The sequence below is a fragment of the Electrophorus electricus genome, chromosome 7, assembly GCF_041902795.1.
Source record: "Electrophorus electricus isolate QZ-2024a chromosome 7, ASM4190279v1, whole genome shotgun sequence".
NCBI lineage: Eukaryota > Metazoa > Chordata > Actinopteri > Gymnotiformes > Gymnotidae > Electrophorus > Electrophorus electricus.
This window is the reverse complement of record NC_137503.1, coordinates 29,241,366-29,255,825: the sequence shown is the minus strand read 5'-3', so window position 1 is coordinate 29,255,825 and position 14,460 is coordinate 29,241,366. Positions and strand designations below refer to the sequence as shown.

At 48.2% G+C, this 14,460-nt stretch overlaps 1 protein-coding gene across 5 annotated transcripts in view; it reads right to left on the bottom strand.

The window, feature by feature from the left end:
* The window catches only part of daam1b (dishevelled associated activator of morphogenesis 1b), a 51,201-nt gene extending 37,494 nt beyond the window's left edge, over positions 1–13,707 (bottom strand). For 2 of the 5 annotated variants that reach the window (XM_035524228.2, XM_081717529.1), the window contains exon 1: positions 13,609–13,707. The gene's annotated coding sequence lies outside the window, so the exon portion shown is untranslated. Of the gene's footprint in view, positions 1–375; positions 615–6,111; positions 6,136–13,591 lie in introns of those variants that run through there. The other 3 variants (XM_081717527.1, XM_081717528.1, XM_081717524.1) reach the window with 3 other exon arrangements.
* Between the last annotated feature and the right edge of the window lie 753 nt (positions 13,708–14,460).

Sequence of the window (14,460 nt, the reverse complement as noted above, 5' to 3'; positions counted from 1 at the left end):
AGCCCCCCATGCATGCATGCACGCGCACACACACACACACACACACACACACACACACACACACACACACACACACACACACACACACCCCTCTCTAGAGAGCCAATGCACAGCTCATGGGAGGGCAGGAGGGATGGGTTTGTAACCTCGTCAGGTCCGCATTGCCAGTTTTCACTGCTGAGGCCGAGCCAGCACAGCTCAGCCAGCTCTAGCTCCTCCACCAATCCACCGACATTACTGCAGACACCGACACCCTGGCAGAGAACACACGCCCGCGGCACTCAGGGGTTAACAGCCCATCAAACCCAGCTGCCCCCCACCTACATAAGAACAGGCTTCGGGTGACTGGGAGCTGCGGGTCAGCTGTTCCCTTACCTTCCACAGCTCTGCTGCGCGTGTCCCCCCGAGTGTCAACATGACCGAGCGCGGAGACAACGGCGTCCTCCGAAAGCGTGCGGACGCAAGGGGCATTCCTCGGGACACGTCCACCTGCAGGAGATGCGGCAGCGTCGCTGCTCCTGCCCGGGTTACCGGCACGCTCGCTGATCCTCCCGCAGTCTGCCTTGCATAAACGCCCTTCCGTCCGCGTCCGCCCCGCCCCCCTCTCTCTCTCTCCCCGAGGACACGCGCGCAGATGTTACACACACACACACACACACACACACACACACACACACACCGCCCCCCGCAGGCCACGCCCCTTGCACGAGATCCCGGGCTCCTGACAGGACGCAGGCTGCGCGTGGCTGCCTCGCGCTTGCTTCCCTCCCCCTCGAGCCTTGCGCGCTCTGGTGCAGCGTTCGCAGCTCGGAGAGGAGAGGAGGTTCGTGACGGGCAGAGGCGGCTCCTGCCGCCGTTCTTTCGGTCTGAGCACGCTTTCGGGAGACGGACCCCGGGCTACGTTCTCAGCGAGTGCGACCCAGAAGCGCAACCGCTTAAAAGCCCGCGCGCACGCAGACAAGCAGGTGCTCACCGCGACAGCCCGAGCTGCTCGCGCTCCTGTAGCAGCCCGGCACTTCCCCGCGCAGTCTGTTCTTCTTCCCGAACTCCCCACCGAGTCGCGGCTAACACGCAGCCTGCTCGGGGGGCGGGGGGTAAGGAACGTCCCAGCGGTCCGTAGCCACTTCACCCAGAGCCGCATGAAGCTCCTCTCTGCTACGGTAAAGCTGCCATTTATACGTCATGTCAGTCATGCACAGTAAGAGGAAAAAACGGTGCTCTTCCCACTCCGCCATTCTCCTGAGGCCTCATATAAAATGTGGTTCGTGTCAGAAAACTGAATTACCGGGGGGGGGGGGCGCAAAATCTGATTAAATGGGACGTAAGCTGTCGGAGTGCTGCGCAGGCTACTACAGGTAGCAGGACAGCCACAGACACGCTAACCGAGCGTTCGTTCCCTGCCGTAAGCAGGGGGAACAAAGGCAGGGAGGCCATCCTGCGGAGCGCCCCTGGAGCCTCCCCTCACCTCCCCACCTCTTCCAGCTAGCCTGAGAGGTTCCGCCTAATGACGCGCCGATAGGGCAACACGGGGGGCCAGGATGTCGAGATGTAGTGCAACACCTGTCATCACCCGGTAAAGCCAAAGTTCCCGCCCTGGTCAAAAACCGCGCAGACAAGCGGTAGGGAGGCTAGCACGAGCGCAGGTCAATTCAAATACGAAGCCATATCGACCAGTTAAAGCAGTGAAAGCTTTGTTAATATCATACTAGCTTAAATTCAGCCTCCTTAAGAGGGCTATGAGAAAACACAAGCAGCCTCTTAACGTACATTAAGATGTTCCTTTTGTTTGACAGGGTGCCCACCACAATTTACGCATTTGGCACATGCATAGAATACTTGGCCACATGGGGCTTGAACCTTCTGTCTACTACAGGAAAGGCAGCACTGTTACCCACTGCAATCTTCATCTTCTTGAGCATCGGCACTTTGTATTCCAGGCTGCTATGCTGTCTTCCCTGTATCTAGGGCCCCTCAAACCCCCAACCCGCAGCCTTGTGCATGGGAGTGGCGGACCACGCGTCCACCTAAACCCAGCGCATGCGTGGACGTTGTCCTACGCCTCCATGACGCATGCTAATAGACCACACGGGCACGGAGGTCTTAACGGCAGCCATGCCATCATAATTCACCCGAACGACTGGCGGAGGAGACGACTTAGCAAGACATGAAGTCACAAAAACCTGAGACATGCGGCCTCTATAGTGCGCACGTCGCCCTTGGCACAACAGTAGTAAATGCTTCACCTGTGCCCGTGCTGCTACATGTCTCTCACAGCCAGCCACAAGTAGAGTGCAACGGTGTAGCAAAGCAGGTTTAAAAGGCAGAAGATCACGACAACAAGATCTGTGATGAATTTAGCATTTGACTGGGCAACGAATCAAGATGGCTAGATTGATGATATCTCCAGTAGACACAGGTAGCACACGTGGTTTTCGGGGGGGGGGGGGGGATCTGAAATCTACAAAGGCAGGGAATGTGCAGCGGAACTACACGAAATTCCATGGCCAGTTTAGCCGTGGACTTTCTGCCAAGCACGATGCAGCAAGCGTATGATTTAGTGGCAGTTGCACGACTGACTATCCACAGATAGCTTTTGTAGCGACTGGCGAATGTGAAGCAGAACAACGAGACGCACAAGTGCACCAGGAGACCGAGCTCGCCATCCTGCTCGGAGACGTCTACCGATTAGAAGCTCCGGACAGCTGAAGCCCGGAGCCAGACGGTGCTTCGCCTTTCTGGGCCTCTTCCCATCTGTGGAGCGTGTCTGTGCTGCGCTACGACTGCCCTCTGTACACCTGGCAGTCACACTTTAAAAGAGGCCAGATGTGTAAAAGTAAACACCTGAGCCTTTAAAAAAAAAAAAAAAAAAAGATGACGCGATAAGCTGTGGGGCAGCTGTGATCCCTTTATGCCCCTGGGTAACTCAGATGCTGTATAATGCATTATGTTACTTAATCCCTTTTAGTGCTAGGAGGACGAAATTGACGTGCACCGCTGACAATGCACTTACAGCTCTTCTCTGCAGCTTCAAGGGTACGGTGATGATGACCAATCACACAAAGCGCTTCTTTAAAAAAAAATAATAAAAAATTACATTTACGGCATTTAGCAGACGCTCTTATCCAGAGTGACTTACAAAATTGCTTCGTCATTTACTCATAGAATATATCCAAGTACAGTATAGTAGGTTAGAATTAAACATACCAATGAACTAGAATACTGTAGAATACAGGGATGAATGCTGATACCTAGAAGTGCAAAATACAAAAGGTCCATCTTAAACAATGATAAGTGCTATAAACAAGTTCTAGAGTTTGTTAAAAAAACAAACTGCCCTACAATAAGTAATAAATTAGTCAGTCAATAAGGGAGCAGTGTCAGTTGTCCTTTAAATATTCGGGTTTGTAGGCAAGCATCAAGGTTTTAAATCTGATGCGTGCAGCTACAGCGAGTCAATGAAGGGAGCGCAGCAGTGGAGTAACGTGAACTTCAGAATGCAGCAGCATGACTGGTCTTCAATCCTCTGGACAAGTTGTAGAGGTTTGATGGCTTTTAGAGGAAGACCAGCAAGTAGCGAGTTGCAGTAGTCTAGCTTTGAGATCACAAGAGACTGCACAAGCACCTGGGTAGCTTCTGGCAAAAGAAAGGGTCGAATCCTTCGTATGTTTCAAAGGAGGAATCTGCAAGGCCGGGTTAGATTAGAAACATGAGTTGAGAACGACAACTGGTTGTCCAAAGTTACGCTGTTATGCCATCGGTATCCAAGGACACTGTACATCCACACCGAAGTTTACTTTAAACAAAGGCAGTTTGTTTTAGAGTGGGCCAAATGCACAGAGACCACAGTGTCAGGTTGGCCCTGCTCCATGACCCCTCAAACAACAACTCAAACTGCAAAAGAGGTGTTCGGGCCAGCGTGCGCGTCTGGATTCTTGTCTCCCTGCTCTGTAATTTCCCTGCCGGAGAACCTTGATCTCAGCGGCTCCGTGCGGAACAAAGCTGCACATTCCAGTTCCAGCTTCCATGCACGCTGAAAGGAGACAGACCAGCTGAAAGATATGCTGGGTTACAAAAACACTCATTAATACTGGTAAGGCCTGCCTCTTCGGACAATGGCCACATGACACCTAGCCAGGTTATAGAGGAGTGACTAAACCGTTAGTGAAAACGACTAATGGTGGACAACAGAAAGAGGAAAGAAGGGAGTGCAATTAAGACGAGGAAAAGCGATAAAGGAAATGAACAAGAAAGTCTCCTCTACATGAAAACATCAGTGCTTGTGATTAGCCAATTGGAACTTTTCCCCCCAACTCTGCAGAGAGGCTGGGCAGACATGTGCTTTGACTCCAGGCATGTCACATTGCTTGATTTACAGCGGACAAACATTCACGGCCCTTCTCTCGATGTGCAGAATTAGCTAGGGTGTTGCTCCAAGCTGCTATTTATGGAAAACCATCATCATTATCTCAATTGCTAGACAGTTGACAGTTATTCCATTGCAGACAAAAAACTCAGTTAAGCTAATATAAAGAGGTTTGCATCACTGTAGGTCTAAAGTTAGAACAGATCAATAAGGACATCAATATAAGGTTTAGACATGCGTTTTCTAAAACGTTACACCATTTGAAAGACTGATGGACTTGAAGGCTGCAAGGGTGTCCTAAAAAAACTGCAGCTGTTGGAGACATTTAGTGCAGATGAGTGGAATTTGGGGGTTAACAGCTCTGGATTAACTTGCCCTTACGCAGAAATACGTCTGTTTCTGTTTGATGACAGAGGCCTTGCAGGCTCTCACTGCTGGGAACAGCCTGTCAGGAGCTCCGTCACGCCACTTTAGCTGTAGTCTTAGCTTTGTCTTGTGGCATGCACACCTGATAAGAGCTCCGAACCATACCCGCTCAGATGTGCCTGGGATTTATCGGGTTACAGAATAAGATCTGTCAGTTTGAGCTGCTGGGATTTCCCATAGTTCATCCACATTAAGGTTCAGACATATCCAATTCCAAATCAAGAGACTATTCAGGCTGAAGAAAGCAAAGGGGTTTCTTTGGGCCCTGACTCAACAGATGGTGGCCCAAGTGGCCCAGCTGGTCTAGCTGGATTCATCATTACTGGAACGCAAGTTCAAACCCATATGATGCCTTAGTCAGCCACTGTCAGAAGTGCATGGGCTGGTTCCTCTTTTGACACCTTGTCAGCCTCAACAGACCCAACGTTAACATTAGACCCGGCACTGAGAGGCAACTAAACCAGTCACACAGACTCACCCAAACAGAAGGTTGCCAATCACCTCACATTCCCAGAAACCTGTATGCCAAACAGCGTCAAGATAAAAGGACACGTGAGCCGTGTCCATAGCCCCACAGCATGCTCTTCTTCACAACCAAATACAGAATGTCTGCAGGTGATCTGGACAGATGTTGCACGTCACACACAGAATCAGCCTCCTGCCTGTGGTGGCCGGGGCCCTACCACAGATCCAGTAAGCCTGACTCAAGATTTGTCATTAGACAGTCATGTATAAAACAAACTTTTTCTTCTTTTTTCACAGGCAAGATTAAACCATGATGCAAGACAGAAACAATTATTTTCAGTAAAATAAAATAATCACATTTTATAAATATAAAAATATAATTGCAGGATGGTAATAAAATCCCATTAATGAAGAGGCTCTGTGGAGGGAAGTTGAGGACATGCATGGGTGTGTGGTGTACTCTTGGAGTCATTTCAGGAGAGCCCAGATCCACTCCATGAACGATAAGCACCTGCTTGTGTGTGGGTGAATTTGAATGTGACTTCACATCCTTAAATAAGACACTGTTCAAAGAACAGGTATGACATGTTTTGTTTTTTCTCCTGACTAAATGTCTCTTGTTTTTTTTCACCTGAAGTGTAATTACAATAATGAAAATACAAGAGACTACCAGGAACAGACAGACAGTCAATGTAGTTTCATGCCTAATTTGAAACACTACGCAAGGCTACGGCACTTATGCAAGACCTGTTTAAGGTGCTAGATTTGGCTACAGAACAGGAGTGGCTACAGGAGTGAGTCTGGACTGCCTCAGCATGTCTGAACAACAGTTGTTTGTGCACCATTTTTTTGTTTACCTTGCGGCATGTGCTAAAGTGACTGCTGATGTGACTATGGCTTCATTGGTACATAATCCCTGCTCAACCTGATCTTCAGAGCCAAGGCTGGGATGCTGCCTCAGGTCTAGACGTGAGATCAGAGGAGTCACACTCTCGTGCTACAAGTTGGCACACATCCAGGGTCATCACCACAACCCTCTGCCTTGCTGGCGGTTTCTTTCACATGCTCCAGTCATCTCCGCTCTGGCCGTTAAGTGCTGACACTGAAACGTGATGATAAGATGAGCCCCAACGCTAATGTAAAGACACGTCACACCAGGCTCATTCAGCCAAACAAGGGCCCAGACGTGGTTTGGGTCCCAGCTGAACACGCGGGGGTGGGGATAAGGCGCGAGGCTGTCCTCCCGCTATGGTTCCCACAGATTCAGCGTGAGAGCATGCCTTTGTTATCATGTAAACCTGGATCCACAAAAAGAGAGAGAGAGAGAGAGAGAGAGAGAGCGAGAGAGAGAGAGAGAGAGAGAGAGAGAGCGAGAGGAGAGAGAGAGAGGAAAAAAAAGGGGGGGTCCTGAAAAACAGGACACAGCTCATCAGCACCAGTACAGATGAGCAAGGGGTCTGGCACACAGACACAACCCACAGTTGTAAGCAAAGGGTTTTTTTTATAAAGAAAGTACAAAACTGGGTTTGCTTTTTGCTGTTAAAGTGTAGAAGAAAGCACCTTAAAATAACCACGGGATGTAAGAGGGTACACAAGCACCACGCCACACCTGACCCTAACAAAATCTGCTGAGTATGACAGGGACATAGTCCTTGTTTAATTTGCGAGTGTGGCTATCTTACTGGTTCCAAAGTAGGACTTTACATCACCAGTGCAAGAAAACACCCTCTTACAGAAATAGAATAGCATGTGTTCATACTCAAGGTCACATCAGTGAAAAGTTCTTCTCAGCCCAGATTCTAGGTTGGAAGCAACCTAGTTCTGGGGCTAAATTAAACTGTGAATTCTCTGTGGCAGATCTGCAGGTTTACCTTTGAGCTTGGAAAGAGAAAAGAGGAGAGGATCACAGTCACCTGAGATTTACACGAGAGAGAGTGGATGGCACGGCAGCCACATGAACCTTTGGGTCGTGTCTGTGCTGATAAACCAAACACCAAGAACAAAGCATCTACAGCAAGATCAAACATACAAAGTGAGCTTCATGATTGACACTACCTCCAAAAGCATGTTAGTCCCAATGCTATGCTATTTTTATGAATGAACAACAAACATTTGTGCCTCCTTTCGCGTGTAATAAGTACAACATATTTTGATAATCCGCATTAGTGTTACATGCTGGTCATACTTTTTTCTTTTGTGGGGGAGTTGGTCTGAGGGCTGGATTCACTAACTCTGGACCCTGTGGTAAGGTGAGGTCACTGGACTTGGTCTCAGCTCCACCCATGCCAAGTTCTACAGAGAGACATCTGGAACTGCTACGTTTTCACTGTGGAACTGATTGGATTGCAATCTGATTGGTTCCAAGCACGGTAATTGGTTCAGAAACAGCACACTGTCAAACTTGGCTACATTCGGACAAAATGGATACTGGAACAGATGGAGTCATTTCTAAAGTATGTCATTCGTATTCAACAGTCCTTCCCACTCTAATAGTGGAAGACTAATACTAGCTCCTTAGTGCATCAGAGCCAACTGATACTACTGTCTGAAAACCAAGGTTATATTGGACATGACCTAAGGCCCTTAATTAAAACCACATCCAGGGTTTATAAGGGAACTCGAGAGAGTGAGGTAGTGGGAACAATCTGTTTAAATATATCTAAGATTTAGAAGCCCCCTCACGTTTTTTTTTGTTTTGTTTTTTAAACTCAGCCCAATAAAACTTTGCTGTTATGGCGAGAGATAACTATTTACGAGCACGCCTTTCACCTTCTGACCCTGAGCCTCCGACACGCCCTCCGTTTCCGGCTCGTTGCACGGTGCTGCACGTTCTGCACTCACCTCCCTCAACACAGCTTCCGAGAGCACTCAAACCCGCCGCTCACGAAAATACCTACAGCCACAAACATTTAGGAATCCCAGTATTGCTTCACCTGCTGGACTCCTCTGCTGACCTTGTAATTTGGACACGAGATCTCAGTTAGGGTTTGCTGCAGTCAGATGCTCAGGCTTCCAAGACCCCACCCTGCAGTCACTGGGGCCCCTCCCCCCTCCCCATCTTTCTTGACATATTTTTTCCACAGAGGGCCTAACTTCAGCGCTCCTGGTCTCCGTGGCTGCAGACATTCTCAGAGGGCTCCCCTAGACCTCCGCGACACAGCAACTCGCGCATCACCGAGCGATGGAGCAAGGCGAGCACACAGAGTGCATGGCCCACGGGGAAGGAGCGCTCTTTCGCCAGGAGCCTGGACGCCGACATTTGGACAGGCGTTCACGCTTCGCTGATGACATGAGTCAGACAGACGCTCGCTCATCGCCGAGCGGAACACGTAATTGAAGGTATTTTGAGAAATTCTGACAGACAGGAGCGACATGTAAACAGCACGGAGCTTGGTGGCTTGATGCCAAAAACAGAATCTGCAATACAGGGATTTTTTTCCCCCCTGTTCCTTTCATTGAAATGGCAAAAGCATAAAGCACCGTGACTTAACTAATAATCATGCCTTCACAGACAAACTCTGTAACACACCTTAGAAAATAACTGCGTTAAGTGGTACCTTTAGAACCCCCACAACATCTTTTCCCATGAGACACTCGCTCGGTGGCCAGTTTTCAGAGGTATGGTGCATCGGCCCTTTAATAGCACGGCTGGGCTGACTGGCCATTGGTGGGGGGCGGGACCCATAGCTGTGTAATAAACACGCTCTCTCCCCCTCCCCTCTCAGGGGCCTCACCCTCCAGGCACGCTACGCTGTCTCTCGGTGCTGTGAGAGGAAGACGATGCCTCTGTTTTCTTTGGCCCTTGGCCTTGTTTAATCTGACCAGGCCTGCCACGGCCAAGGCTGGAGGAAGCACAGCATCCATCCGCCATCGTGTGGCTCCGTCACGCGGCTCCGATTACGGCGCGCGGAAACCCGTGGTGAGCAGCTTTGGAGTGGACACCGAAACCACACCGCGTAGCTCCATGTGCTGCTAGAGAGCCTGGCCATCAGTCGCTCGCAACGCCGAATCTATAGACCCACTGGCATGCGCAGGTTCAAATTTCTCTGCCCTAATTCTGTTGTTTGGTTACATGGAGAGTTTTGCAATTAGGCAATGTCTGTCAGGAGCCAAAGCACTGAATCTCAAGGTCCAGCATCAGAGAAGCCTATCCCAGGCCCTGGTGGTGTCCTAACTCTGAAAAGGCTCACAAAGCTAAAAAATTGGCATAACACAGCAAATCAGTACATACATTATTAAATTCTGGTAAAGTAAATCTTGATAAACTACTAATTATAAAAAATAAATAAATAAATAAATAAATAAATAAATAAATATCTGCCTGACTTTAATCATTCAATTTGTTGTGCTCATTAAAGAAACCCACCACCAAAGTTCTTTATAGTCTGAGATATTTGGATTGTGATGGTTTGAGGTAAGAAAAATCATTCCAAGAGCAAACATCAGAAAGGCAGGGTCCACTCTGACCTACTGGGAGGGGTCATTCTTGTGCAGGGTTACTGACCCTGCAACTCATACCAGCAAATACAGTGCCTTTGAATAGCCTGTGAGTGTTGCCAAGATGAAGTGGCCAGCCCCACTTAAACCGAATCATTCAGACTTACATTTGCATGCAGTTTTGAGAGAAAGACTTTCTCTCAGTACTGCATGTGTGGAATTCAATAGCCTGCCTCCATAAATTATGGGTGCTGCCCGTATTCACACATGAGCAGAGAATGACCTGCTCCTTGACCTGAGAGGAATAAGGATGGTCAAGGAGCCTCAGGGAAGAATGGCTGTGTTGCTCTCAGACACAGAGGACTAGAGGGAAGAGCGAACACAAGACGGGGGGGGGGGTGACCAGCGAGGCGAGATCAGAAGTAATCACAGTCACGCGACCTTCGTACTGCTGTAGAGAGAAAAACAAAAACAGCGTGCACGTAACATGCACACAAGGCCCCAATAATCGGCGCAGTTCTGCGGACGATGGGGCAAGCAGGTCACGGATGTATCGCAATCTAAATGTCAGGTACGGGGTGGCTGCTGGATCAGCACCCCTATGGGACAAGCATGAGGGAAATGGGGCAAGTTTGATGGCAACCAGGCCTTCCGAAAATAAATGATGCTAAATGAGGGCATTGTCTGGTCTAAGTGAACCAAACCAGTCAGAGAATAGGACATTCAAACGGTCACACAGGCCCATTGTCACGGCAGGCGGGGCGGGGCCCTATCGCACAAGGCCTGGCAGGACCCAGATGGACCCCTGTCTCCCGCTGTGGTGTGTTACCATGCCACGATCTCTCACAGTCCCTGAAGCAAAGAGCTCCTTATCCCATCTTGAAAGAAGTCAAACATTGTCTTGCTGTTAAACAAACAAAAACTGCAATTGTGCCCCATTCACTCATAGAGAACAGTGGATTTAACCCCCAAAGGACACTGCATCTGAGTAATAAGGTACAGGACCATAATTGTAGCAGACATGCAGATAAGAGCTCCTGCTAGGAGGCCTTTGCTATGGGATGGGATGCACTCTCGGGAGCATCCGTGCATTCTGCTCGGCTTCCGCTTCCTGGCGTTTTGCCAGGGACGCAATTCCAGAGATGAAGGGAAAGGACTAGGGAGGGAAAACCTCGATGAACATGTATTTCGAAACGCTCCAAAGAGCGATTTGATGGCGGAGGTTCAAACGAGTGCACATCAAGCAGGTCAAACCTCTAAGGGAAGTGTGCGGAAGGAAAGCAAAAAAAATGACCAGAAATAGAAGCGAAGAAAAGCGAGATGGAAAAAAAAAAGCGGCATACGAGTGAGTGAATTGAGGAGGGGAGAAGAGGCGGGAAAGGGTTAAGTATTCAGAGCCCCGCACGTTTCAATACCCGATGGCGCTTGCATCATGGCATCCCGGATAGCGCGTTGATCCTGCTGCTCAAGCCGCCTCCCACTGATCCCAGTGGCGCGGGCCAAGGCAGTGGACCGTGACGGCCGCTGGTGTGGGCTTGTCTCAGCTGTCCCGAGACCACCCTTCTCCGGCGGAAACAATGACCGCTCCCAGCGACAGCAGTGACAGCCAGTCAGTGTAACTCAACACCCGATTAATTAAAATCGCCCACAGCCCCTCAGCAGCAACCCAATTTCCTGCGCCCCTCTTTGTTTAATGAAAGCAAACATAAGCACATGGCCCATACAGCCCACATATTTACACAATAACACTCCCCTTTGTTGAACGGAAGGGAATCTCCACGTCATCGCCACGTCTGGGCAAATTTGCAGCCTGAGACGACATCTGCCACACGGTTAAACAACTGTGAATGTCAATTCAATAAGAGTCTACTGGAACAGAGGTGGTGTAAACATTACGCATAATACAACAGTCCTAGGCCATACACTGTTGTGTGCGGCATGTCATTATGACCGTGGTGCTCCTGTCTGTTATCACAGTGTAGCGTTTCATCGGGATCTTATTAAGTTATTGATAATATCCTACGGGGGGGTTTACACTCTTTGTTCCAGCAGCTCCATTTGATCACCCATTGCAAGACGCTTGGCTGAGCCTACTACATTTCCCACTGAAGCCTTTGCAGACTTAGATGATGATGTGGAGTGTCTGTGGCAGAGAGGATGAAAAGGGAAGACAGTGAGCTAGTTTAAGCCTTGATCACGGCCTTGGTTCAACTCTACTGAAGCTCACCAAGCAGGGGTTAAATGGGTTCAGGGAGGTAGTCACATACCTTTAACGACACACATGCATCTTCTTTTGTCAAGGGATCTGGTATGTGTATCATATTTATCAATCATGGCATCCTCATGGCAAAGTGAATGAATTTCATGAATCTACAGCCAAGTGTCCCCAAGCCGGTGTCGCACTGTTAGACTTGCCTATTCCTTGGTGACTAATATCACGGTCTAATTAGAATGTGAGAATTTGCTGAAGAAGAGACATTAGGTTTGCTTGCCTGAAGAAATGCTCACAGACCCGGGGGGTTGTAACTGTTGGCACAAGCCAGGCACTGGTACAGCCTCCCACCAGCGCTTGAAGGTACCGAAGATAGTGAGAGGGTTGGACTAGCTCCCAGGCAGGGCTCTGCATACTAGCGGTCGGCACCAAAGCAAACACGAACTGCGTGGCTGAGTGATTCATACGGCGTGTAAATCGTGTGAATGCGAAGCATGCACAGAAGTTACAGCTTCACGGTTGCGTTGGTCAACGAAGGGGTTCTCCCAGATGCTGCAACGGACAAACGTATTAATCCGCAATAAAACAATACGTGACACTGCTAATACGTGACACTGAACCGAAACGGCGGCGCTTTCTGTAATTCTAACTTTGCACGTATCCTTTACGAAAGACCAGAGACAAAGCGAAGTGACTGAGTGGGCGAGCAAACGTGGCCGAGTACTGCCGAGGTCGCATTTCAAACGCACCGAGAAGGCAGCGGTATACGACATAAAAGTCAGGATAAGGTTACCCGGTAAAGACAAGCCAGTCGGACCGGTGCGCGTTTTATTCCCGTAGTGTTTGGAGCAGGCGGACGCGAGTTAGGCACATGCGGGGAGATGGTGGAACAAAGCCCACCAATCCATCAGCCGCCGTACTGTGTGCAGCTATGGTTAACAAGCGACTGAAAGCCTTACGGTAAGCATTTCCATTTACATAAAACTCTCTAAATGATTAAAAGATATGAGCACCGACTAGACTCACATAAAAGGCAAGGGACCCAATGCAAAAGCGCTTCCACTGGCTGCTTCTCAAGCAGCAGGGATTTGCTTAATTAATGTTCGGTACAAACACAGGGGTAGTTGACAGGGTGCGCGTTTCATTCGTTGTTATTCACCAGGATCCAAGAAAAGTCGCCAGTAAAAGTGCAAAAAGCGCTTGGCTCTTAGTAGTGTATTATTCAACAGCGAAACAGACTCGACTAAGTATCGGTCGGGAGTGCAAGCCACAGTTACACCAATGCATTTAAACGAAAGAGGTACTGATATTCAATAAGAAAACAGATTAGATACCTTTGTCCGACGCCAAACTCTAACAATTGAGAGGCAACTACAGTTTCATTCTAAGCGATCTTATTTAAGTGCTACGAGAAGACCTATGAGAAGGCTACTAATGTTTCACTGCTTATTCAAAATTAACATTGCTCATCAATGAGTCCAGCTTCTAACAGGTTTGGCAACGGAAACAAATATTGAATGCACCATCAACAATCACTATTGCCTCTTTTAGATCGCCTTCTCCAAAGGGACCAATGTACGAGCCATGTCTAATGTATTTTCTCTTTAGATATATTTAGTGACAGTAACACTGACCAGTATTGATGCATTAATACTAACAATAATCAATTCCATAAAATGCTTGGTTACCCCGTATCTGGACCTACCTCCTCCTCCTCATCCTCTCAGGTTCTGCACTTCTTCTCTAGACATGAGGACTCCGGCCGGTTTGGCTCAGCATTGAACGCAGCCCAACGAAAGTTGACATCATCGTCCCTCACTACGCAGGAACCCAGTGCGCATGCTCGGGCCGCAGCAGCGCCGTGATGAAATGTGGGAGACGTAGTAAGATGATAGATAATATGTACTCACAGAATTAAAGTGGTTTCAAATTTTGTAGAAAAAAAAAAATTCAAAGGGAAGAAAATTTGTTAATAATTCGTATATGTATTAGCGCCATATTCAAATGACGTCGCCACAAGTGCTCATTTTCAGCATATGTTGAAATTGAGTTTAAGTGTAAAGGAGACACCCAGGAGACAATGTATTGTATCAAGATACTTTTAAAATACAATTTTATTTTATTTTCTTTTCTGTGAAGAACATGTTAATATGTGGGCTTCAGGAAAGGTCAGAGAGTCAATAGGCTCTTTATGTTATTTCTTATTGACTTACATTTGCCTTGTTTTGCAGGCGGGTACTTAGCAATGAGATTAACATATTTCAGTGGGAGTTACCTTCCCTTCTGTTCAGCTTTCTTCTCCTACATATTGAATTAGGGAGCAGTGAACATTCATCTTCAACCTTATCGCGATGTGAATCCTTTTTTTCCTCAGAGAGCAGCACACTGTGACGTTTCCTCTCTATGATGCACTCTAGGGCCTTAATGGGGTTCTGTAAAGGAGTCTGACACATATGAAACAAACCCCAGACGTTTTCCTGTATCCTTGGTTTTTAAACAGCTATGCCATAAATAATGTGACTCAGAGCTTTTTTTAAAAAAATTATTATTATTTTTT